Here is a 23,959-nt window from a genome sequence, read left to right as displayed (position 1 = left end):
ACTCACAAAGGAGAACAGCACACGAGTTGAGTTTAGAAGTTGAACACATTGAGAAGACAAAATAAAAGCAGACTAAGCTGGTTTATGCAAGGTGTGCCATCGAAGTTCCATATTTACATTTTCAATAGTCACTGGCAAGAGGAAAGCCTCTGCAGAAAGTGATTCTGCCATTCTAGGATAGGTGTCCCAAACAGCAAGAACAAGACACTTTCCTGTCTGTGGCTCTCTCACTTCACCGACCAGAGATAAGTCCAGATGATGAACTTAAACCAGGCAAATAACTTCCAAACCACTGTCAGGTGAGGTGAATCCCACCTGCAAATTATTGTGTGGTTGCAGAAAGGTAACACACAAGAAATCAGGAACACTTCTGTATGGTAGGCTACCCTGCTGACTTCAAGAATTCTGTCCTTGAAAGCCATTATGTGTTTTGAATCCCATTTTACAGGTAGGGATACTGAGGCATGGAGTAATTCTGGCATTCAGGAATATTCTTTATGAGATTGCTCTTAAATTTTAAGACCACTCTTTTGCAGAATTGGGAATGAATATTCAGTGAGTGCACAAAGCCAATAAAAGCAGCAGCATTGCTGCTGAGAAGTTGGCTGCCCTGAGTTCCCTGGCTCACTCTGGGAAGTGGCACATGACACCTCCTGTGTGCCAAGGGCAGCCTGCAAGCTGAGGGATGTCTAGAGAAGTAATACACTCTTCCTTTGCTTACTCAGCTTGTTCCATTGCTCCCTCTGTGATTTCTGGCTTGATAGAAAGCAGGTTTTTTAAAAAAAAGTAATAAAAATATAAATAGGTAAATATAGTTCACATAGAAGTTAAATTTCCTAGGGCATCTTTCAGTTCAAGCATGACTGCTGTGCTGTGTATTCACATGCAGCATGAGTTTATAGTCTCATTACTTGGCACAAGCTATGAATAAAGTAAGCTTAACCAATAGGTGTGGGAAGAAATGCATTTTGAACCCTTGCTCTTGCTATGGTAGCATCCCCTGAGGAAAAATCAGATGCTATGTTTCTGGGAAGAACAAAGACACAAAGCATTCCCCTGGCTGTTGGAGATGCTCCCATGCCAATCTGTGGCAGTAAACGGCACCAGCCAGCTGCAAAAAGGGGTCTTGGCACCAGCAGGACTCTCCCCTAGAGAGTCTCCCTGCACCTCACCTCATGTATGGCTGTGCTTATGAGACAGTCAGGCCCAATTAAAAATATGACCGGAGGGTGTTGCCAGAAAGAGCAGTTTAGTGACTGCAATTAAACTGGTTGCTAATTATGGGATAGGATTTCTTTTTTTTTTTCCCCTAAATGGATAATTTGTTTCACAGAATGCAGTCTGTGAGCACACGTGTGAGTGCTTCTGTGTGTGCAAAGAAAATACTTCTCTAAAAATACTTTTTTCATTAGCTATTTCCTTTCCCTAATTGCTTCTCTTAGTTTTCAGTTTGTGAGTTATACTTATTCAACATCTCTATCACAACTCAAACTTGCACCAATATTGCTCACAAAATTTTTAATTACTCGCACCAGGGCTGCTTTAGTCTTCTGGTACTCATCTGTGGAGGTCACTGAGGGCCTCACAGTCATTTGGCTGCATGTTAATCTTGAATCCTTCAGCAGACTCTGGACTGCTATGGATAATTTTCTTTTTATTGTTGTTCTTTAATTAAACAGAAAATGATAAATTGTTTATGTCTATTGTGCAGTCTACAAATACTCGCTTCTTGGTTCATTACCATTATTATATGACATATGAAAAGAATGGAATGGAGCAGATTAATGAAGCCGCATGCTGGTCACAGTTTTGCTGAGAAACCTGAGATATCTGCAATCTGACAGCTATTTAGAGAGTGCTATCTGGCCTGATCAGATGTCTCTGGGCTGTGACCAAAACCCAGTGGCTTATTTCTTTAAACAACACACTTTTCAAAATTATGCATTAAAGATATTGACCATTGCTGTGCAAACCATAATAAATTAAGAAGTCTACTTAATTCCTCTAATGTGAAAAAGATATAAAATGCAGGATGAGATCTTTAGACAAAAGAAAATTAAAACTGCCTACTACCAAGCACATTAAGCACTAGTCAGAAGAACTGTAGCCACTACATAGAATTCTACTTTCTCTGATGTAGGAAGACGGTGGGGAGCAACAGTGATTGCTGGACATTTGGTGATCTTTGAAGGTGCTTTCCACAGTCAGAAAATTAAAGTGTCCACTTACCCTCTTTTTATTCTGCTTTTTTGCCTTTCACTCCTATCAAGCATACTCTCGGCCTTTTTTTCTGTCTGTGGATGAACTCCTGTTGTTTAATTTGCTCTCACATGTGCTGTTCTATTGAATACTGGGGATGTAACTTCCCATCACTAAGGTATTTATATCAATGTAAAGGGCATATAAAATGTTATTTTATGACCAAAACTTGGCCATACTTGTTTCATCCTTGTGCAAATGACAAAAGTGGAAAAAGAAGCCAAACTGTCGCAAAATTAGGATTTTTAATGGGAATAGGATTTATGCACAGTGATACATGTTTTACTAGCACAGGCAGTGACCTGTTTTTCTTTCCTCCTTTCTCTGTTTTGTAAAAGTATTTCTATCACTAATGCACCCCTGTTTCAGGGCCTGCCAGTGGCAAATCCAAATGGTCCATTAACTGTGAAGTCAATTGTCAGCTCTTCTGCCTCTAGTTTGGCACACTTCAGAGTGACTCGCTTCATTGATTCCACAGTGACTCTTTACTGCAGAAATAAATCTTGGGTCACATATCTTGAGGTTGATTCAAACTACAGTATTTTCTGTCAGATAAGTTGGCATATTTTTTCAATAGAAGCAAACTGGTAGCGTACACTACATGATGATTTGCTTTAATAGCAAGCATTCAGATTCAGGTTTAAACTGCGATGGGCAGAATAAAGGTCAGGATTATGCTGAAGGGCATATGCATTTGAATATGTCTTTTTGAGCTTAAGGGACCATGATTGTTGGATAGGCATGTGATTTTGTTGTGCAACTGGAAGATGTATATGGTGTATTTGGTTACATTTAGTGGTTGCTTAGTGTTTATGGGAATGATGAGAATAAAATTTTCGTTCCTTCCCTTGCCATCTCACATCTTCTCTACACAGATCCATGGTGCAAAGCAATATTGGTTCTTACAATTCTAGTAGCTCACTTGAAAGTATTGACCCATTCTCTAGAGCTTGTGGAAAAATAAAAGTACTATTTGCTATCAGTGGACTCCACAATGATTTTGTTCCCTTAGATGATAATTCCTTCAACTTACTGATTTTGCACTGCTTTTAAACTTCTTGTCTTTCAGCATATTCTGAAAATGCATCTGCAGAGATAAGATGAATGTTTTTCTCTTTTTTTACAAAAAAAAAAAAAGGTTTGTAAGGTTATTGCATAATTTCCTCAATGCAGCAGGGAAGAGACTGAAATTTTTCCTGGTGAAAAATTATTCCTATACATACTTTGTCCTGCAGTTCATTATCTTATGGTCAGTTTGGCTTGTTTTTCACTCTAAGCCACTGTACTCTTGATTGCTTCAAGTTTACAAATTAGTCTGTTCTCAAAATCCACTCTAAGTGAACAGAAAGATAAAGACAAAGATAAAGAAGTCAGTTATGGCACAAGAGCTGGGCAGAAAGATTTGCTCCCTGGTATGGTTAACAGAGATACTTTTTCAATAATCAGATCAGGATTTGATATTGCCTGGACTGTCTGTAAATCAGTTTGCACTGACTCGTTTTCTGAAAATATTTTAACATAAAATACTGAATTTTAAGTGTTGTGATCTTTTCCCAACATGTGTGGGAAAGCATATGGAAATGTTTGAAAAGCAGAAGGATTTTTGCATTTATAGCTTCCATGATAAGTACAGAGGAGAAAGGTATTATGGGAAAAATATCCACATTAAAACAAACAGACAAGAATACTTTTCCCCTATCAGTTATTTTTACTTCATTCCAAATGCTTCTGTAAACATAAAGAAATAAGCAATCTCTTCCACTTTTAATTAGAAATTTTAAATATTATTGTTATGGTTATGTATTTTATATACAACAGCAACAGTGGCAGGCTGTTTAGACTGTTGTGGTTTTTCTCCTCATGTTCATCTCTCATTAGGAAAATGTGCTCTAAATTAGTCGGAAAAAATCTCTTTTCCCACTGACGATAGCAAGATTTTGGAAAATGTCAAGTAGTTAAGAAGAGAAAACTTGCCCATTGCTCAAAAGAATATTTTAGTCCTAGCCCATGGACCTTCCTGTTACTCCTACTCAGACTTCCCACAGGATATTCCTGTCTCAAAGACTTACTTTAAAATAAATAAATAAGCACTATTGTTAATCTTCATTTGAGAAAGAATCCATGGAATACAAAAATGCATATTTATTTAACAAGACTCAGCAGTGCTCTTCAGGTTATTTTGTTCCCGCATACAAATTTTGTCATTAGCAGAGACATTCAGATCACGAAGGTGTCCCTGCACAGTGTTATGCACAATTGATTACATATATCTGCTGTTGAAAGTTAATACAGTTCATCTAACTGTAAGCATTGCTCAATGATGTACAGACAGAATCACTATAGTTAAAAAAGGAAATTCACCTCCTGATAAAATAAATAGTTTAGATGTGTTCTTTTGTACTAAATTTTTGTCTACTTTAGAAAGACTGTTATAATCCAAGATATTAACAGGTAACTGAGACACAGAGAGTGTCTCACCCAAAGGTGCTTCTCTAAAGAGTTTCCTTAGGTAGTTTTCCATTTTAATTTCAAGTAAATTGCTATATAGTTATTCCAGAACTTAAATAACAGATGATGGAGAGAGAGTTCCAGACATCTATTCTTACTTCAGGATGTGTTTAACCCAGGCTGAATATAGGCAGCATAGTTTAGATGAAGATAAGGACGATATGGCTATTTCTTTGGATTAAATAATTCAAGATTTAGGAATACATATATACTAAAAAAAAAAAATCCCTCTCCTATTTATTGCTATTTAATATGAATATAAATTCCCCTTTTGATGAGTTTAAAAGGTGAAGTTGTAAAGCACAGTCCCTGCTGAAGACAGAATTATACCTGGAAAACAGTGGTCCTGTAAATTATAAGGATTGCTTCATCTTTTTTGTGGAGATAAATTTGCACCTTTTTTGTTTCCCATGACCCCCTATTGTATTCAAACATATGTATCTTGCTCCTGGAGTCAGAATTTTCTTGTGGGAATATATAGAAAATGCTAAATGGAATGGTGATTTCTTTTTGGCATTAAACCTAAACAAACATTTTTCTCCAAAGTTTTGAAAAATCCTGTTGTTTCTTTTTCTTTCCAAAACAATTTGGTTATTTTGCTCTGCTATTATTCTGTACATAATCCATTTTTCCCTCTCTAAAACTGATCCATCACCTTAGAAGAAAAAAATCTAAAGCCTCTGCAGGGAACATATAAAGCAAATGACCAGTTTGACTGTTATTCTCTTGATAAAACAATCTTATCACACATGGTTTTGCTAATGCAGAAAAATTGCAGAATATGAGATAATCATGCAATACATGTTGTGTGAAAATTATCCGTATTCTAAATTTTCAGAACAATAATATAATTTAATTTAGTTATAATTAGATACACTCAAGAAAATAGTACTATCAATGAAGTACATATCTTTGTCTGCATCTTCATGAATTTTCAGGAAATTACAGTAGACGGGTTTATTCTTAGCTGACAGCACAGAGCTGGTGCTGATACCTAGTTTATCTACATATGTAGTTTATTTTTTATAGGTGTTCTGCTACGTTATGGTAATATATGCAAAATTAGTTCTAATTAATTAGGTACAAAGATTAGTGTTCACATGTGATGACCAGATTCTGATTCTGATCTCCTTTATAGTTGCTGACATATTAATTTTAATGAAGATAACTAGGTATAACTGAGGATAGAATTTGTGTTCCACTTTTTTTTTAAATTTTTTTTTACAGTTTCTTTTTAAACACTGACTAAGCTATTTGCTAAAATATATCTAAGCTTATTAGTGCAAGGCTGTACGAAGTGTACTGCAAATGAAGTATGGAGGGAGATGCAAAGAAATAAATGGCCATTTTTTCCATGACCTGCACCTGCAGGTCACGTTTGTTTCAAACCTGGTTTAAAGCTGTTTTATACCCAGAGATTTTTGTGTAAGTCCACTGTGATCACCTACAATGACATCCCCTATAATCATAGAATCCATGAGTTAAACTTTTTTCTGTCTGAAGACTGTCTCTCTAAAACTAGCCAAACACGTCTACCTTCAAATTTTACTTATTAATCTCATTTTGAGGCAGTTTTATAGATTCAGGAGATTTCTTTTAAACTTCTGCTCTCCGAGGACAACAGAAATTTAATAAGGTATGCAGAATGTGATCAAGTAATGCTTTATCCTTCTGTTCTTTAAGTCAGACTGATCATCTTTTGATTTTGCGGTGAAACATTTCCATTTTTTATGTGTCCTTGAAATTTTCCTGTGAGATCTTTGAAATCTATAACATCCCTGAAATGTGCTCAGATGAAAAGAGTTAGCATTCCAATGCTAACTGCTGCCAAATGCAGATGCAATCTGACCTCCCTCTGCTGCTTCACCTTCTGTAATTATACACCCAAGGATCACCTTTTTGACCCTTCAATTGCAATTGCCTCTACCATCAGCAATTCCTTTTCAAAGGCTGCATCTAAGTTTAACTGCAAGAGAACACCAGGAGATACCCCAGATCCTGCTTGCTCCTTGTATAACGAGATCATGTGCTTAGATTTCACCTACATGGAGACAGGGATGTGGGAAATGGCTGGTGACTTTTCCAGATAGCATGCTAATGGAAAGCCAGGATGAAGCAGGGGTCAACACCTATATCTGGAAATTCAGAAACACTCCTGGACTTTCGATTCCAGAGATAAGCAGAGAAGTTTCCTCCTGATATTGCCTCTTACATTGTTTGGTTGTGAGTATATTTCCTGTACAAAATCTGGAGTTTGTCCTCTGCATTATTTACTTTTATGCTGTGTTACCTTTTATCAACAGTTTTCTGGTTTAGTTCAGATAACTTCTAAAACTTGTCTGAAATGCAAATATATAAATAAAATCCTCATATTTAGTAGGAATTAGGAAACATGTCTCCAAATGTTGGGGTTTTTTGTTGTTTTTTTTTTTTGCCTTGCCAACTTTTTCTTCCTTTAAAGTAACCAGAATATCCTGCATTGCTAAGTGAGATGCTGGCAGAAGCATCAATAGATATTCCTTTATTAACATAAATTTTAATCACAGAATCATCAGGTTGGAAGAGACCTCCAAGATCATCAAGTCCAACCCATGCTCTAACACCACCTCAACTAAACCATGGAATTGAGTGTCACATCCAATCTTTTTTTAAACACATCCAGGGATGGTGATTCCACCACCTCCCTGGGCAGACAAAGCCAGTACTTCACTACTCTTTCTGTGTAAAACTTTTTCCTAATATCCAACCTATATTTCCCTTGCTGCAGCTTGAGACTGTGTCCTCTTGTTCTGCCAGTTGCTGTCTTTTAGACAAAACCAGCAAGTTAGTTAAACAAGAGTTGTTTGTATAAACATTTGTGAATTGTCATTAATTGCCTTCCATATCTTCAATTTTTTTATTACTCTGGTACCTTGTTATTAATCAGATTATTCTGCCTGCTTGTTTCTGTGTCACAGCCTGATAGTAACTTAGGTTGTACTACCTAAGTAGTGGCACAGTTTATCTTTTCCAGGTTTTTCAGAGCTTTCATGATGTCCAAAGATGTAATAAAAATGAGCACTGATGGTCCAGAGAATTCCTTTCAACAATATTTCTTTAGAAGTTCTTTTGCACAGGTTTTCCAGTCCTGCTGATCCTACATATTTTTTTAAACTAGTGTTCCATGTTTGGTTATTAATGACTGAAATAAAAATCACTACCAAGCTTTTCCCAAGGGCACAAGAGGTGTATTTACTGACCACTTCTGCTGTTCCTAAGATCTTTTCATTATTAATAAGAATCTACCAGCTCTAATAACGAATTAATGCCACTATTGGAATTATTTTTGTTTCTAAAATGTCCCCTCCATACTCTTGCTCTTATCTCTGCTGACTATAGATTTTTCCAGGAATTATTTTGATTCCTTCACCCATTTTCTACAAACCCAGTTTTCTGATTTCTATTTGCTACTAGCACTTTTCTTTTTTCCATTTTTTTAAATTTGAAAGCTATTGCTAATCCTCTTTAAATTAGATTGTGCTAATATTTTTTAACTTGTCTTTTGTCTTCTGTGTTTAATAAAGATCCAGTCATCATTCATGAATTTCTGATTATTTTCTATCCTCTCTGATGACGTTGCACATATTTGTTTTAAGACCATTTTATTTATTTTATCTAGAGAGGCAAATTTAAGTATTACTGATAAAGACTGGTGTCTTCATGTGATTATGGCAGGAACACAGAACTGAAGATACTACTGCTCATTAATTTTGCGATCAGGTGTTATCTAAGTTGAGGCAGCTTAAATAGTGTTATTCTATGGCTTGTTTAGGAAGTCGTCAATACTGTCTGTGGTGTGTCTAGAAACAATTAAATATAGGTCCAGCTTGTGCCATCCTAATGTGCCATGTGCTCCTGGGATCTTATTTAGGACTGACACAGCCCTCAAAGGGCCCTGTGGCTGTAAGGAGTTTGCATGGGATCCAGAGAATCCCCTGAGAGGAAAACAGGCGTCGGGAGAGTATTGGGAAGGTGGTGAATTAGCACATATGCTTGTTCTGATTTTATTCCATAGTTATTCAGTAATCCACAAGGGAAATGGACCCTTTTTTGGTGAATCCTTAAGACAGTGCAGCTCTCTTAGATTATGTCTTAGAGGTCATGGAGACAACAATCAGTATCTTTGTTTCATGTCATCACTAGTGCCTGATCTCTCAAGTGAGAACTCATGGAAAAAAAACAGACTAAATTTAGCCTTGATCCTACACATGCTTATTAAAAGAACACATCTTAAGTATTTGTCAGCTCTCTTGAAAATGCAAATGCATTACACAGTGAACACAGAAGAGGTGCTCTTCCCAATGTGCTCCATCCCTGGGGAGTGGTGCAGTAATTCTGTGTAAAACAAAGTCCCATTTCCATTTTCCTTCCAGTTGATATTTCTGTGTTTGTATGTGTATAGGACATGGACCTGGGTGGATACGGACGCACACATCACTTGTCAAAATGGGAATTTTTTTGCCCATATTTAAGAAGTCTTCTGAAAATCTCTGCAATTTCACAGATTTCCAGCACACTACCCGAGGAGTAAGAACTACTTAACATCATACAAATTAATAGACCTGAGGTCTGTAATGAGCCCATGTTAATAAGTAGGGAATCAGTGAGAATCATTATTCTGTCATTATGGATAAAAAGCTTTTAAAGACTAGGACAATAGTTTATTTTGCAGTTTTCCTTTACCCTTTTTAGAATAAAATAGGCAGGTAGGAAATTTTGTTACTACTAACTGGAGAACTAGCTTACCTGGAAAATTTTTATTTTGGAATTTCTGCCCTGCAGAAACTTGTATCCTCTCCTTGCCAAATGGCACATCTCAAATGAGATCCCCATCTCCTACAGCAAAATTATGTACTGCACTGGAAATAGATCTAGATTGGTATCATAGAAAGTGAGATGCCAGCAATAACCCATTTGACCAGATCAATCTGCCTGCTCCAAAACTGTCAAAGGCTAGGGAGTTGTTCAAAGAGCAGTCTCCAGGAAATAACTAACCTCTTACTTCTTCTCACATTTGCACTCACTTCTTAAATGTTTCTTGTCTGATCTCAGAAGGGTCATAATACTGTTATTAGAAGCTTTCCCTTCTTAAAAGGAAAAAAAAGGATATCTATGAAAATTGCAGTAATTTAAATTGGTCTTCCTGATCTGTCCAAAAATTATAAATTAACTTAATTATTTCCAGTGTTCAGTGTCTATAATTAACTCCTCAAGGAATACTAATTTTGACAACTCTTTTCCAAAAGTAATCACTTGATGTTTAACCATAGTAAATTGGAGCATCTCTTTATGGGAGGAAAATGAAAACATTCACATAAGCTCCCTGAGTTCTTCTGCTCAGTGCTGTAATATAAATTGGAGATTTGCAATATGCTTGTGCACAAATAAAACACACTAAGAGAAATCAACACATGCATGTCCCTCTTTTCTTTGCAAGTGTGTACACACAGGAGCTATTGCCATGCTTCATAACTTTGCACTCTCCCTGTGAAAGTTCAGATTAAATGGTAATGTACTGATCCAAGGCTAATGTGAAGGGATTAATATCTTTCCTGATTTTTGACAGGAAGAGGGAAAATCTATGTTCATAATAAGCTAAACCATATATTTTACTGGAAATGACATATGTAGAATGATTTTATAAAAATGAATCTGTCATTCTTTTCTGATGTAGTTCACTATCATAGGGCATCAAATTAATCTTTTATAGATTTGTGTTTGTGGTATTGGCTTATAATGATTTGTGGTTGTTTTCTTCCAACAAAGTAAACTCCTGTGAAACAGAAATGGCCACGAATGTTACAATCACAGAGCCTAAAGAAACTCTTCTGCTTGGGACTGATAGTCTCACCCTAGGGTGATTTTTCTGGGTCAGTTAGACTGTGTTGGCAGTCATTCTTTCACTGCCATGTGTCTGCTGCCAGTTAGCATTGACTGAACTGGTGGCACCTAAAGAAAGACCATCAGTGTGAGTCCAGAAATTCAAGTTCCCCATGGGAAACCTCTCTGCAAGGAAGCAGACAATCCTCTTAAGAACACATTGTCATTTCTGCATCCCTCTTTGAAGTCTTAGAGCAATGGAAGAGATTAAATATCTGTTCCCTCAGAAAGAGTTTAATAACACATCACCTTTATATTTACATTACAGGTTTAAATTCAGGTATTCTTGTTAGGCAGCTTGTGTATTAATCTCTATTCTTGGCTCCTCCATAGGGCAGGTATGCCCTTGCCTGTTGTGGCAGTCATCACTAGGATAGTGTTCTTGAGAGGATAACAGAACCTGAACTCCACCAAACCCACAGAGCCATGCAAAGACAGTAATATCAAGATCAGATCAGATAAAGTATGTTTAACTTTATCAAATACATTACTGTAACAAAGAGGTTTCAATTTTTCTGCTAAATCATCTCCCTTGTGCCTAGATGGAGGCAGTTCCTTATGAAAGGAAAAGCAGGAGGGAGGGAAGCAGAGACTTTCGGGGTCCTGCAGGTTTCAGGATGTCACTTGCACAAAGAGAAGCAAAGTGCTTGTCCTCTGTTTTTTTGCAGGGTACAGATTCTTCTTTCCTGCTTCCAAGATCAGCTGAGTTCAAAACACAGGTGTCCTGGTTTTGGCCAGGACAGGGTTAACTTTCTGCAGTAGCCGGAAGAGGGCATGGCCAGGACCCTGACGGCATTTGATATCATCTCACATAATTGTCAGGGCAGGGGAGCAAACATGGCAGGGGTTTTTCTGTGCAAATAGTTTCTTTAGACATAGATGTATATAATCTTATAGCTTTTGTTATCAATATTGTTGCCGTTACTGTTGGTTTTCTTATCTCATTGCTGTTTCTAGTAAATAGTTCTTATCTCAACCCATGATCTTTGCCTTTTGTACCTCCCATTGGAGAGGGAATGACATGTGGTCCTTTTCATAGGAGTACTAAATTAGAGAATACCATAGCTAAACCAGGACAACACAACTATCTCATCCTGAAAATATGTTAAGGTACCCCTTTGTAAGAGGTAGCTTCTACCCCTATAAAATCTCAAGGCCTCCTATTCGTGTTGAAGAGGGGGTATTCTTAGTCTGAAGACCTCTGTTTTCAGGGAAGGAGAAGATAATGGACTTGCTGTCAGGATTCAGTTCTTCTACATCCTCCATGCCTTATTTAAGGTATAACTGAAATCTATGCTGTGACTGATATTTAGAAAGATCAAGACTGGCTTTCTTAATACTATTTCTCCCCTAAGCACTAGGGTGATAATTTTCCTGTCCAATCACTGTCCAAACTGGTCTCACTTCTGGTTTTTTTTAGGTAAACGTTGCAGTGAAAAATCAAAAAGATTGAAGGGTTATAATTTTTTTCTTATCTGAAAAGTGTTATTCTTTTAACTTCGTAAAATATTTGAAATGTTACATTGCAGAAGTTATTAGTACATTAAAAAATCTTTACACCAGTATTCTGTTTCCTAGATAAAATCAAGTGTTAAGACATTAAAAAGGAGCAAAACAGGTTTGTCCCAGAAAATTGGTATAGAGTTTTGTCTTTTTAACAGTGATTCAGGACTTCTTTTAGCCCTTTTCAAAAGAAATTTGTAGTGCATTCAGTAATTCTTTCCACAATACTTAGAATCAGTTTGAAAACTGATAATTCCAAGAGTTCTGGAAACCTAATGTAAATTGCTCGAAGGACAGAATGACAGCACTAATCGTATAAATCATGCTAGCACTAAATAGTGTATATTACTGAAAATTGTACTAACAAACAATATCCTTATCTGACATAATTTACAGTGTTATGATCATTGTATCATATATCCACCACTCACTGCCTCCTTCCCACTTCTTACAATTTATCATTTCATTCTCTAGGTTGGCATCCCACCTCATCAGTACTGACTTCCTTCTGGCTGCATGAGTGAATTCCTTGCACATAGTATCTTTGCCTACAGACCATCCCCCTGCAAGTGTGTTGATCAGGCCACAGAGTTCAAAAGCCATATTTGAGCTCAGACTGTGCAGATGGGGAAGATACCAAAAAAAGACAGCTCCTTCCAAATTGAGGGTCCATCTTGCCTGTTAGAAAATATCTGTACTTGTTTTGCTAGAGAAAGTATGTGTTTGAGCCTGACGGATATCTGTGATTTTATATACTTCTTGACTGTCAATGTGCTCACGGGCAGGGTGATTCATGCCAGCTGGCATTTTCCTAGGTCATGGCCAGATGTGATGCAAGGACACTACTTGCAAGAGGCAATATGGTCAACATTCCGCTTCTTTGAAGGGTGAAGGAAAGGAGCAATTCCCATGCCACTTTTTTTCTCAGGGTTTGCCCACATCCCCTTTCTTGGCTGGCATGGGTGTAGTTTGCACCCAGAAAAGTGTAGTCCCTCCACCTTACAGTGTTCAACAAAGACAACAGAAGAAAAAGTAATTTTCTGCTAGGTTGAACAGGAGAGGAAACAATTTGCTACTCATGCCATCAGCCTTTTCTGGACCAAAACTGTAGTGGGGTCATGCTTGAGGCCTCCTCCATCATGCTGGGTGTACACAAATCTCATGTTACATATATCTATCTTCTTGCTTTATATGGATTTGAATTATTTTTCCTTATTGTTGTTTTATTTTGTATTGTTTTACTTCAGATGAAATAATTCAGTCCAATTAACCCCGTTGCGCAACATGAAAGTTGTAAGTCAGATATTTAGGTACAAGATGGGAAGTTTTGTAATTATTTTTCATATATTATACCCATGTGACAATTTATGTTGTAAAGCTACTACATTTACATTATATTTTAATTAAATGTTACTTTTAAAGGTATTTAACAAGATATCCATACATGCTTCCTCTTGGGATTACTAACTTTTATTATCTTAAGCGTGTCATAGAGGAAATTTATAAAAAATCCAGTGTTCGGCTTCTTTTTATTCCCTTTGTGATCCTGGTTTTGATAATCATTATTAAAGTACTGTTCAGCTTAATGGCTTTGCAGTAAAAAATAACAATGCCCTTGAGAGAAGAAGAGATTTATTGGAACCACAATGCAAATAAAAAAACTATTGCCAAGTTTGGTGTTTTCCTAAAAGCTTTGTCTATACTAGTAAATAAAATGGGCCAGAGACTATTCTCTGTCCCTGAGGACAAATGATATGGCACAACCCACATTTAGGCAGCTAAACCCTCTTAATTCTCAAAACAAGGGAACTACATCCATACTGCTGATTGCGAGCAATCCTTAGAGTGCATCACCCCCCCAAATCATGGTCTGGGACTGTTTGTGGTGGTATTAATTGGTTTACATCCAAAAGACTGCCAGGAGCTAAGCTAACAGGGTGGATGCTTCTGTCCTTGCACAGGCTCTGTTGCTTATTAGTATAGTCATGGCCATATTTCTACGGAACATTGATCGCACAGCACAGCCAGTGATTGAGGGCTGTGGTAACCATTCATGGCACTTGTTCAAGTTGCAGCTCAGTACTAGTACTTTCAACTCAGAACAAAAAATGTTGGATTTGAATACTCAAAATAAAACAATTCCTTGGTTTACAGAATGTCTTTGAACAAAGGAGTAAATTCATGTCATGTAGGTGAAAGATGAGCTGCCCTCAAAAGATGGCTAAAAACAATGGATAAAAAGAAATTAAAACCCACTGGCTTCTAACCTTACTAAAGGAACACCTAACTAAAGAAAAACTTTTATTTTTTGTATTCTAAACACTCTTAAGGTTCTCTGTAAAATCTAAGTCAGGCTTTTAAATGAAGCTTGGCTTTCATTGTGTTTTAACCCTTAAATAGGGGACAAATGAATCTTCTTGGAGCTCCTGCTGAGGCAAATGGCCCTTAGTGCACTTGTTGAGAGCTAGCTGAGGTATTTCTGTGTTACGCTGAGCTGTGCACCCTGCATCCTGTGCAAGACATAAATCCTTCCCTGCTCGCCCTTTACTTCAGGCAAGAAGCAACTCTGATGCTGTTGGTATCAGCATTAACTCTGTATGGCAGGCTGAGCCATGGCACGCTGAAGCATCAAGGAATGAAGGTCAGGCAATACCCTTCGTCTCTCAATGCTCAGGTGAGCAGGGTGCCAGGTGTCACATTCAAGAAAACAAGGCTATTTATAGGGGAGATCATTGCCTGCAACTCAGGAAAGTGCTTGAGCACATGATCAATATCCAGCATGTTTGCAGCTGGCTGTAAGAAACAAAATTTCAGTGGTTTCTTGGATTCTGAACGTTCAAAGAGTAAGAAAGATCTCTTGAGAAGGAGACACAAAAGCACCAGGGCAACAGAAAGAGGACAATTATGCCAGATTTTATTTTAAAACACTGAGCTATAAATGTGAACAAGAGCAAAATGGAAAAGCAGTTCAAAACACTGGAGGAGGCAGGCAGCCAAAACATTTGTCTGAAAAAGCAGCTTCTGTGGTACACTTGGGCTAGAATGTCTTGTGTTTGTAGCTTGCTCTCAATGTTGGTTGACTTGAACATGATTTTGCTTCTGCAGCCAAAAGCAGCCAAGGCCTAATGGATATAGTACATTCTTTGCCATCTTCTGTTAAAAAGTAATATAGCAGTTTAACACTGAAAAATTTGCATCTTTGAAAATGGAAAGCAAAATCGTCTGTCTCTATTTCTGATGGATATGGGTTTTCTTATTTTGCTGGAGTTTTTTCCCTAGAAAATTTAAACTTATGTTCGGTACCTTTTCTATTTAAATTAGCTATGGACCTATTCAGATGTTTTTCAAAGAGCTAATCCAGCAGAAAGTTTTTCAGAGTCTTTCCAGATCTAGACAGAGAGTCAGGGATTATGAAAAGAGTGAAAGCCACAAAATCTGCAGCTAGCAAAAACTGTTGACTTTGATGCTGGGATACAGCCCTGTTTGGTGCCTCTTACAGCTATTGCTAGGACTGCTGACAAGTTCCCGTTTCCTCAGTGATGAAGAAGTAATTTTAGCCACAGCAATTAGCAAAATAGCTGGATATGGACTTTCAGCTGAGGAGCACAACAACAAAGATGTAGTCTTTGGTCACATTGAAATGAAAGAAATTCCATCTGCATACATACAAAAAAGGGTCAGGATAATCACAGAAGCAGTACAGGCTCGGTCCTTTAAGATTGTTTAAACTTGGTGAGGCAACACTCTTCATTTAACTTTGAAGTTGGCCTGTTCTGAGCAGGAGCTTGGATTTACATAGATCCCTTTGAACCTAAATTATACTCAGGTTCTAATTTTAATATTCTATAGAAACTTAGCAAAGCAAGGTAAAAATTAACTAGATATCATCTATACCTTTCTAATCTGCTTTATTTATGGTAAATAGTATCTTCATTTAGAAACATAGAAATCCTGGTATTTATATTTCAATATCCACATAATTTCCAGAAGTCATCCAGATATAGACACAGCTAGATGAAACAATCTTCAGTTAGTGTTTTACTCGACACACAATCTAAGTAATATTTTAATATTGGGTCTTCCCACACAACCATTTTTCTAAACTACATATATTAAAAGGTAAATCACACCTAAAATGTTGGAAAATTATGCTGGACCTCAGAGAATTTCAGTAGTTTTTATACCACACACACTATGAGTTTCTTTTTCAGCTTGAAGCTCTGAGCTTCAGGTTTCAGCAAACCCAAAATTCAAAGGAAGGTTAAGGAAAATTACGTTTTCTCTGCTTCTTAGTCAAAACCATTAATGCCACAGAGGTTTCCATGGCTACCGTGGTACCGTGACACTGAAAAAACAATTTATTAAATCAATGAAAAAGTAAAGAAAGAGAACACGAAGGAAAAGACCTCTGCTTTAACAAAATTTCAATATAAATATTAAGATGAAAGAGAACCACACATACACAGGCAGAAAGCAGGCTGAGTTGGTACCACAGCAAGGCACTTCTGAGCAGCTTCATTAGCAATTGCACTTCATTTAAATGGGCTTCTCATCCTCTCAAAGCAGCATGGGGAAGTTCAAGTTTAAAGGTGGCCCTAAGAGATGATGAAGATTTCTCACAGTGAAAAATTAAAACAGAAGCATGGTGACTAGTGCAGACAGGTAAATTTATCAGGTAAATGAGGGGACTTAAAAGTTCCCAGGCTGTCACTGCATGGCAAGAGTGCTGGCCTCACACCACAGCCTGACCCAGGCCTTGCAGACAGAAAAGATTATGGCTGCGTTTTGTGAAGGAACCCAGTCCTTAATTATGAACAGTCTCGACATTTTCATAAGCAAAAAATGGTCTTTTCTGGTGCCACGTTAACATTTAAGCCACCTTTGAAATGTAAACAAGTGAGTGAATGTGTCTTATGTGTGAAAAAGGTGCAGGAAAAGTCTATTCAAAGGAGAGTGTGGATGCAATTGGATTAAAGTATTTTAGGTTGCTAAGCAAGTATATGTATATCATCTCTTATCATGGCACAGTCACTGTTTGTTGCAACACAAAATACTCTTCTAGGCTTGTATTATAACAAATGTTTGTATTTTAAAATAGAATCTGTAATTTGATTATTTATTCCTGCTAAAAATCAGGCCCTTATTAATTTTAACATTAAAAATTTCATAAGAATTTTCTCTGCTCATTGTTACATTTAACTGATGATGAATATATTTCTTCCTTTCTTCTCTCCTTTCTACAGAGCAAGGTCAGCTTTCTGTATGGTTCATGGTAAGCCAGCATCGAAAGGCAGTATCATCCATCATTTAGGTTTCCTCAGAAGCTACGTGAGTATGGCTGTTGTTGGCTTATAGCTATCCTTGAAAATTTCACCTGGTTAGGTTGGCCTGTCTGGTTCTACCCTCTTAAATTTCACTGTCACTTGACTCCTTGTGGAAATGAGAAATATTTACACTGCTAGAGAATATTAATATTTTACCTTTAATCTTCATGCTCAGCAGTTGCTTCCATTTGTAACTAAGCACATTCACAGAAATTATGTTTCTTGCTCAGATGCTTTGAGGGCTGATATAAACTCAGTGGGACTCTGAACTGGCATCTTTTTCAGTGAGTCCTCTAGTTTTGGCAGTATTAAGCTGTTTCAGAAAGATTTGATGGTTTTTTAAATTGCTTTAGTATAAACAGAAAATAATTTTTCAAAATAGTAATAAAATAATGGCATTTTGATTTTTCAATGGGAAATATCTTTATTGCTATTATTAATTGACTTCATTTAATTTTCTTTCCATTTCATTCTGATTTTATTTTTAAAACTTAAATACCAGTTTCTCACATTCAAGGTTAACATTGTGGTTCAGGTGAAGCAAAATATTATTTTTAAGAATCTGGCTCTTAGAAAGTATTTTCAGCTATCTTATTTTAAAGTAATTGTTGTTAGTATTAAATTTACTTTTATTTTCCTTAACTGAAAAAAAAGAAGCTGGCAGCACAGCTTTAATCTTAACAGGATCTTTAGTAATGAGGGCAGCTGCTCACTAGATAAATGGCTTTCATTTATTCACTCATTTCATCTTGGACACCTAATGTGATTGACAAATGTGTCTATTCAGGTTTTTCACTTGTTCTGACATCCTAGTGCTGGCAGAACTTCACTGAATTACTTGAGAAAATCAAACTGTTGCCACAAATCAACAGGTGCAAACTTATGAATGTCTTTCGCACCAAGCACGGCGGAAATAATCTCAAGAGAATAATTACGTGAGAAGTGATGATGGGTCTTTCTAATAGAGAGCCAGCAGACAAACATACATAGTTTGCAATGAATTGTTGAGATCTGACTGTCTGCTCAAAGCCAGTGATGGAGCATGATAATTCTGCTGCAATGTCTCTGATACTCAGACTTGAAGGGATCATTTAATTTACTCAGACTGAGCTGATTAGGTGCCTTAATTCTCAGGCTCTGAGTACCTTACAGTACTTCAGGGCAGTTTGGCTAGACAGCCTGTTAGTCCTTCCTCCCTGACCACTGGCAATAGTCCTGAGGATGTCCAAAACCTATGGACTGGTAATCTATGCAGTGAAAGGATGTAAGTCTGGGTATTTAAATGTAAAATTCTAACCACATAATTAAAGTTCTATTTTCACAAAAATTTCTTCCTATAAAGTAAGCTCAACATATCAGTCATGCATTTTTCTTTATGCAGGATCTTCAGGGGCCCCTGTACTCCCTATAGGATTATATTTCACGAGCCATCTGCTGAGAATCAAGGAAAACCTTTATGCTTCCATCATTCTACCCTTCCTCTTGCAGGATAACACAGGCACAGTAACAGCTGAAAAATCCTGGAAAAAGCCTTCCTGTTTTCTGTTGCTCTTCAACTCTTTTATGACCCAGCCCTCTTCTGATACTTAACAGTGCATTCATGGGCCATATTCTAAAACAAAAATAGGTGACTAGTCAAGCAGCAGAAGTGATACTCCTTTTTGACTTTTGTATAGCATGTTTTACTCCTAGGGATTGTACTCTCACAATATAAAAGTTGTAAATTTGACAGAACACTTACTTGAGGCTTATGAAAAATACAGAACTGTCAGTAAAGCAGCTATTACTGAACGGTGTAACTAATGACAAAATCTTTGTTGATTTTGTTATTACTAAAATCTTTTTTTCCATACTTGATCTAGGAATCATAGAATCATTGAGGTTGAAAAATATCTCCAAATTCGAGTCCAACTGTTAGTCTAGCACTGCCAAGTCCACCACTAAATCATGTCCCTAAGTCACTAAAGCATGTCCCTAAATGATCCATATTGCCCACTCAGTGCTGTCTACCTTGTATTTCTGCTTCCCTTGATTTTCAGGAGAAGTCTCTCATCTGCTCACTAGACAGACCTGACAGCAGGGAATTTCTATCCTCACCATTGTGGGAGCACTTAGACAAAGTCTATGAGCTTGAAAAACATAGCCCTTACAGATGGTGTTATCAGTGATAGGGAGTGCCAGAGATGATAAAAGCATTTAAACCAGTAGAGAGGATGAAAGGGTGGCAGTCTGTGTTTATATAGTGGCATTAGTTTCTTAGGAAGTAGATGAAGCAGGAAAGAAGAAAGAAGAGACAGTAATCAGAGTACCAGAGCAGCCACCACACCTTGCTGAGGATAAGATTAAGCCCTTCATCTGTGCCTATTGAGGACACACAAACACAGTGTGAGGTACATGGCTGTCTGCAGGAAAACGTCCTAACAAGGTCTGAAGGTTTTTGTTGCTTTCTGGAAGGAATAAGAAAAATAAATTGTTCTGAGTAGAAGAGAACCACCTGTACTGAGTGGCTATGGTGCAGCAAGGCCTGGAAACAAATGGTAAATGCAGCCATGGAAGGAGCCCATATACAGTTGTAAAGATACACATTGGGTGTCCGTATAATTACTTGCTTGAATTAAGTCTAGTGAGCTGTATTTCTTACAAAATCAAGCCAAAAGGTAAATGAACAAAGCAAAAGATGTCCTTAAAAATTACTGGTATCAAGGTTAAGGTTTTGTGAAGCGTATATACATCTTATGTAAATAGTACAAAAAGGACTATCTCTAGGATAAGTAGTTTATATCGCGCATATTAAGCATTTTCTCCTTATTCATCTTGATATCAAAGCTATTATTCAACTTTAAACCATAATGTTTAAGTAATTACTTATTCTAATTACTTTAGGCAATAAAATATATTTATAACTTTTTAACAGCAATTTCTTAATTTGCATATTTTCATTAATTTAAAAAAATGAATAATTTAGAAGCACAGTAACAGGTGATTTATACTAAAAGACATTTTGTCTGTGAAGAACAGTTTACCCATTTTTCCCATATATAGCACTGGGCAGCAGCCCAAGAGCTTTGGTGTCTGCACTATGGAAACTAAAGGGCTGCAACATCTTTTAGATGGCTCCTTTGCTGTGGATCTGTTAATAAAACAACTTTGGCTGTTTCCAGATTATCCCAGCTATGACTGATCGAGGCCTGGTGCAAGTTAGAAAAGCCTCAAGGCTGCTCTAAATTATGAATGTCATATGGTCCCCAAAGAAACCTATTACATAGGGTAATGCCTCATTTGCAAGGAGCCAGAGCTCTGTGAGGCTGCGGACGGTCTCTTCAGTCTTTGTTTTCACTGAACACAGTGGTGGCAGATTCAGATCTAGGCCAGGCAACAAAATCCAAATTCTGAATATCATACTCTTTGAGCTGGGTTTTGTTGCACTTACCATGTTGAAAGTACATAGCAACTTGCATTATTGAGGCGCTGGAGCACATTCAAAGAAGGGCAGTGAAGGTGGTGAAGGGTCTGCAGCACAGATCTGGTGAGGATTGGCTGAGGGAGCTAGGGTCGCTTAGCCTGGAGAGAAGGAGGCACAGGAGAGACATCACTCTCTACAGCTACCTGAAAGGAGGCTGTAGAGAGGTGGGAGTCAGTGCCCTCCCAAGTAACAAACCATAAGACAAGAAGAAATGGCCTCATGTTGTGCCAGGGGAGGTTTAGATTGGATATTAGGAAAAATTTCTTCACTGAAAAGGTTGTCAAGCACTGGAACAGGCTGCTCAGGGAAGAGATTGAGTCAGCATCCATGAGGGTATTTAAAAGTCGTGGAGATGTGGCACTTAGGGGCATGGTTTAGTGATGGACTTGTCAGTGCTGGATTAATGGTCGGACTTGATGATCTTAGAGGACTTTAGGAGGAAGAAGTCAAATTAGAGAAAACAAGAGTTTTTTGACCTGATGTACATGATAAAATAATCTTGTGACAGGTTTGGCCACTTGTGGAAAGTTTAGGGATTCATAAATAGAACATCTCTGGGTGACAGCACGTCCTGGTATGGAGCATGGTGTGCAGCCCTCTGCAGAATTGTTACCTTCATTATCCACCACACATCTGTGCTGAGCACTTTACTGGAGTTAATTTGGGGATTTCTATCCCACTCTCCTCTGCATAATATAAACCACTACTCAGAGTCTAAAGCAGCAGTGAAGCACTGTTTAGATCAAAAGAATGACAGGATTCAGCCCCATAAATACACACATTCTGTTGCATAGTATATGTTACCCTCAAATCTGTTATCTCTAAGTTTTAGCCATAAATCATATTCTGTTTCAAGAAAATGGATACTCCACGTGCTTGACACGACAGTTCCATTGGAGAGAAGGAGAGTACTCTGAACACACAGCAGGATCTGTTATAACTAATGTCAGACAGAAATCAATGCAGATTTATGCCATCCAAGAAGCCAGCCTATAAAATTTTATGAAATAAAAATTGAAGAAAATGAAACAAAAAGGTACAGGTTCTAATTAAACTATTCTATTGATAGTCTTGCACAATGTCATTGTTCTTGATGTCTCATTTGTACAGTTTTAAATAACCAGGATAGATCATTGACCCAAAGTTACTGCAGATTTACCCATGTATTTTTGGAACTGGGAGTAAAATAAAATTGAAGTTCATCTAGATTTACAAGGATCAAACTTAAATACTCTGATTCAGCAAAGACTATTCTTTTTTTCCAAATATACTCAAGATAGAGTATTTTATATGCTGAGATTGTCACCCAGACAGTGCAGCTGCTTGCTCAAGCAAGAAAAGTGTTGCTGTTAAAAGATCAACAGTGAGATGCTGTGTATCACAAAAAAAAAGTTTTAGTTAATAGAGCTTTATCACCTCCAGGACTGGCATTACAGAAACTTACAAAGTTCCTTGATTGCTGCAGTTACATGCAAGCTGCCAAAAGTGTTTTGACTGGGTGGTTTAACTCAGAGAGGTTTCTTGGCAAGGACACAGTATTGTAGACAAATGTTCCAAAGCTTTCTTTGTGTCACTGGTCAGTTGGTCAGTGTTAAGTATTACAGGAGAAAGATGGGAAGAGTAAAAGTTATTATTCTTCCTCACTCTAGACACTGGACCGATTCTGGAAGCCCAAAAAGCAGATACATAGGGCAAGAAGGGCACACAATGTTTTCCTTTCAACTGTAGTTCAAATCTAGCAAACATACAAAATGGATTATGTTTGGATTTAATGGAAAAGTAGCTTCCAGACAAAGAAAGAAGATGCAGTGATCTTCTCCTCCACCCCAACCAGTGGAATACCTAAACAAGAAAATCAAATTTGGTCCAGAAATTCCTCAAGCCAACAGTTTAAAGATCTCAAGTGAAGAGCTTGGGCTGTCTCAATTACAGGAGAAAAATAATTTATGCAACATAAAGAGAATAAAAATTTGTCAGATTTCTTTAAAATCACATCTGTTCATCATGCATTATGTTTGGTGACAGAAAGAGCAAACTCTAAAGCACTATATGATAAAAGAGAGGAAGCATGGCTTCCAGTTTTGGTACCCTTCCAGTCCTGCATCCAAGTCATTTATGAAGCTATTGAAGAGCACAGGACTGAGGATGCAGAACCTCATTGCATGATGACCATTAGTGACAGGTCATCAGTCTGATGTCACCCCATTCACTATAACCCTTTGTGCCCAACCCATGAGCCAGCTGCTCACCCATCACATGATGTGTTTATCCAGCTGTGTGCAAGATATTTTATCCTGAAGGATACAGTGAGGGACACTATCAACCGCTTCATTGCATTTGTAGTTAATAGAACTGGCTTGTTGATTGTCATCACATTCTCCTGTAGGTATTATGAACCTGCGATGGCTAGCAGTTAAAACCTCTTCATGCAGCAGCTTATATTACAACATTGTTTCCTGTTACTAAAGCTGTGATAGTATTGTCACAGGATTATACTCTAATAAAAGGCATTTATGATTCTATTATTACTAGAATCATAGGTTGAAAGGGACCTTAAAGATCATCCAGTTCCAACTCCCCTGCCATGGGCAAGGACACCTTTCACCAGACCAGGTTGCTCAGAGCCCCATCCAACCCGGCTTTTAACATTCCCAGGGATGGACTGTCCACACTTCTCTGGGCAACCTGTTGCAGTGCCTCACCGCTCTGACTGTAAAGAATTTCTTCGTAATATCTAATCTAAACCTACTGTTTGAAGTAGGTTTAATGGCTGCTGTTTGAAGCCATTCCCCCTTGTCCTGTCACTACGTGCCCTTGTAAATATTTTCTCTCTGTCTTTTTTGCAGGCTTCCATCAGGTACTGGAAGGCTGCAATTAGATCACCTCAAAGCCTTCTCTTTTTTCGGGCTGAACAATCCAAAATCTCTCAGCTTTTCCTCCATCTCTCTAATTACCATGACAGACTCATTCCAACAGGTTGATG

At 37.5% G+C, this 23,959-nt stretch overlaps 1 long non-coding RNA gene across 3 annotated transcripts in view; it reads left to right on the top strand.

Moving 5' to 3' along the window:
* The window catches only part of LOC121667009, a 137,859-nt gene that overhangs the window by 67,980 nt on the left and 45,920 nt on the right, over positions 1-23,959 (top strand). For all 3 annotated transcript variants that reach the window (XR_006016879.1, XR_006016878.1, XR_006016880.1), the window contains exon 3: positions 17,433-17,517. This is a non-coding gene — a long non-coding RNA (uncharacterized LOC121667009). The remainder of the gene's footprint in view (positions 1-17,432; positions 17,518-23,959) is intronic.

The sequence above is a fragment of the Corvus kubaryi genome, unplaced genomic scaffold (genome assembly GCF_017639235.1).
Source record: "Corvus kubaryi isolate FWS band 111438036 unplaced genomic scaffold, C.kubaryi_AGA036_p1.0 37354, whole genome shotgun sequence".
Classification (NCBI taxonomy): domain Eukaryota; kingdom Metazoa; phylum Chordata; class Aves; order Passeriformes; family Corvidae; genus Corvus; species Corvus kubaryi.
Note: the sequence above shows the minus strand (reverse complement) of the source record. Positions and strands in the feature narration are given on the sequence as shown.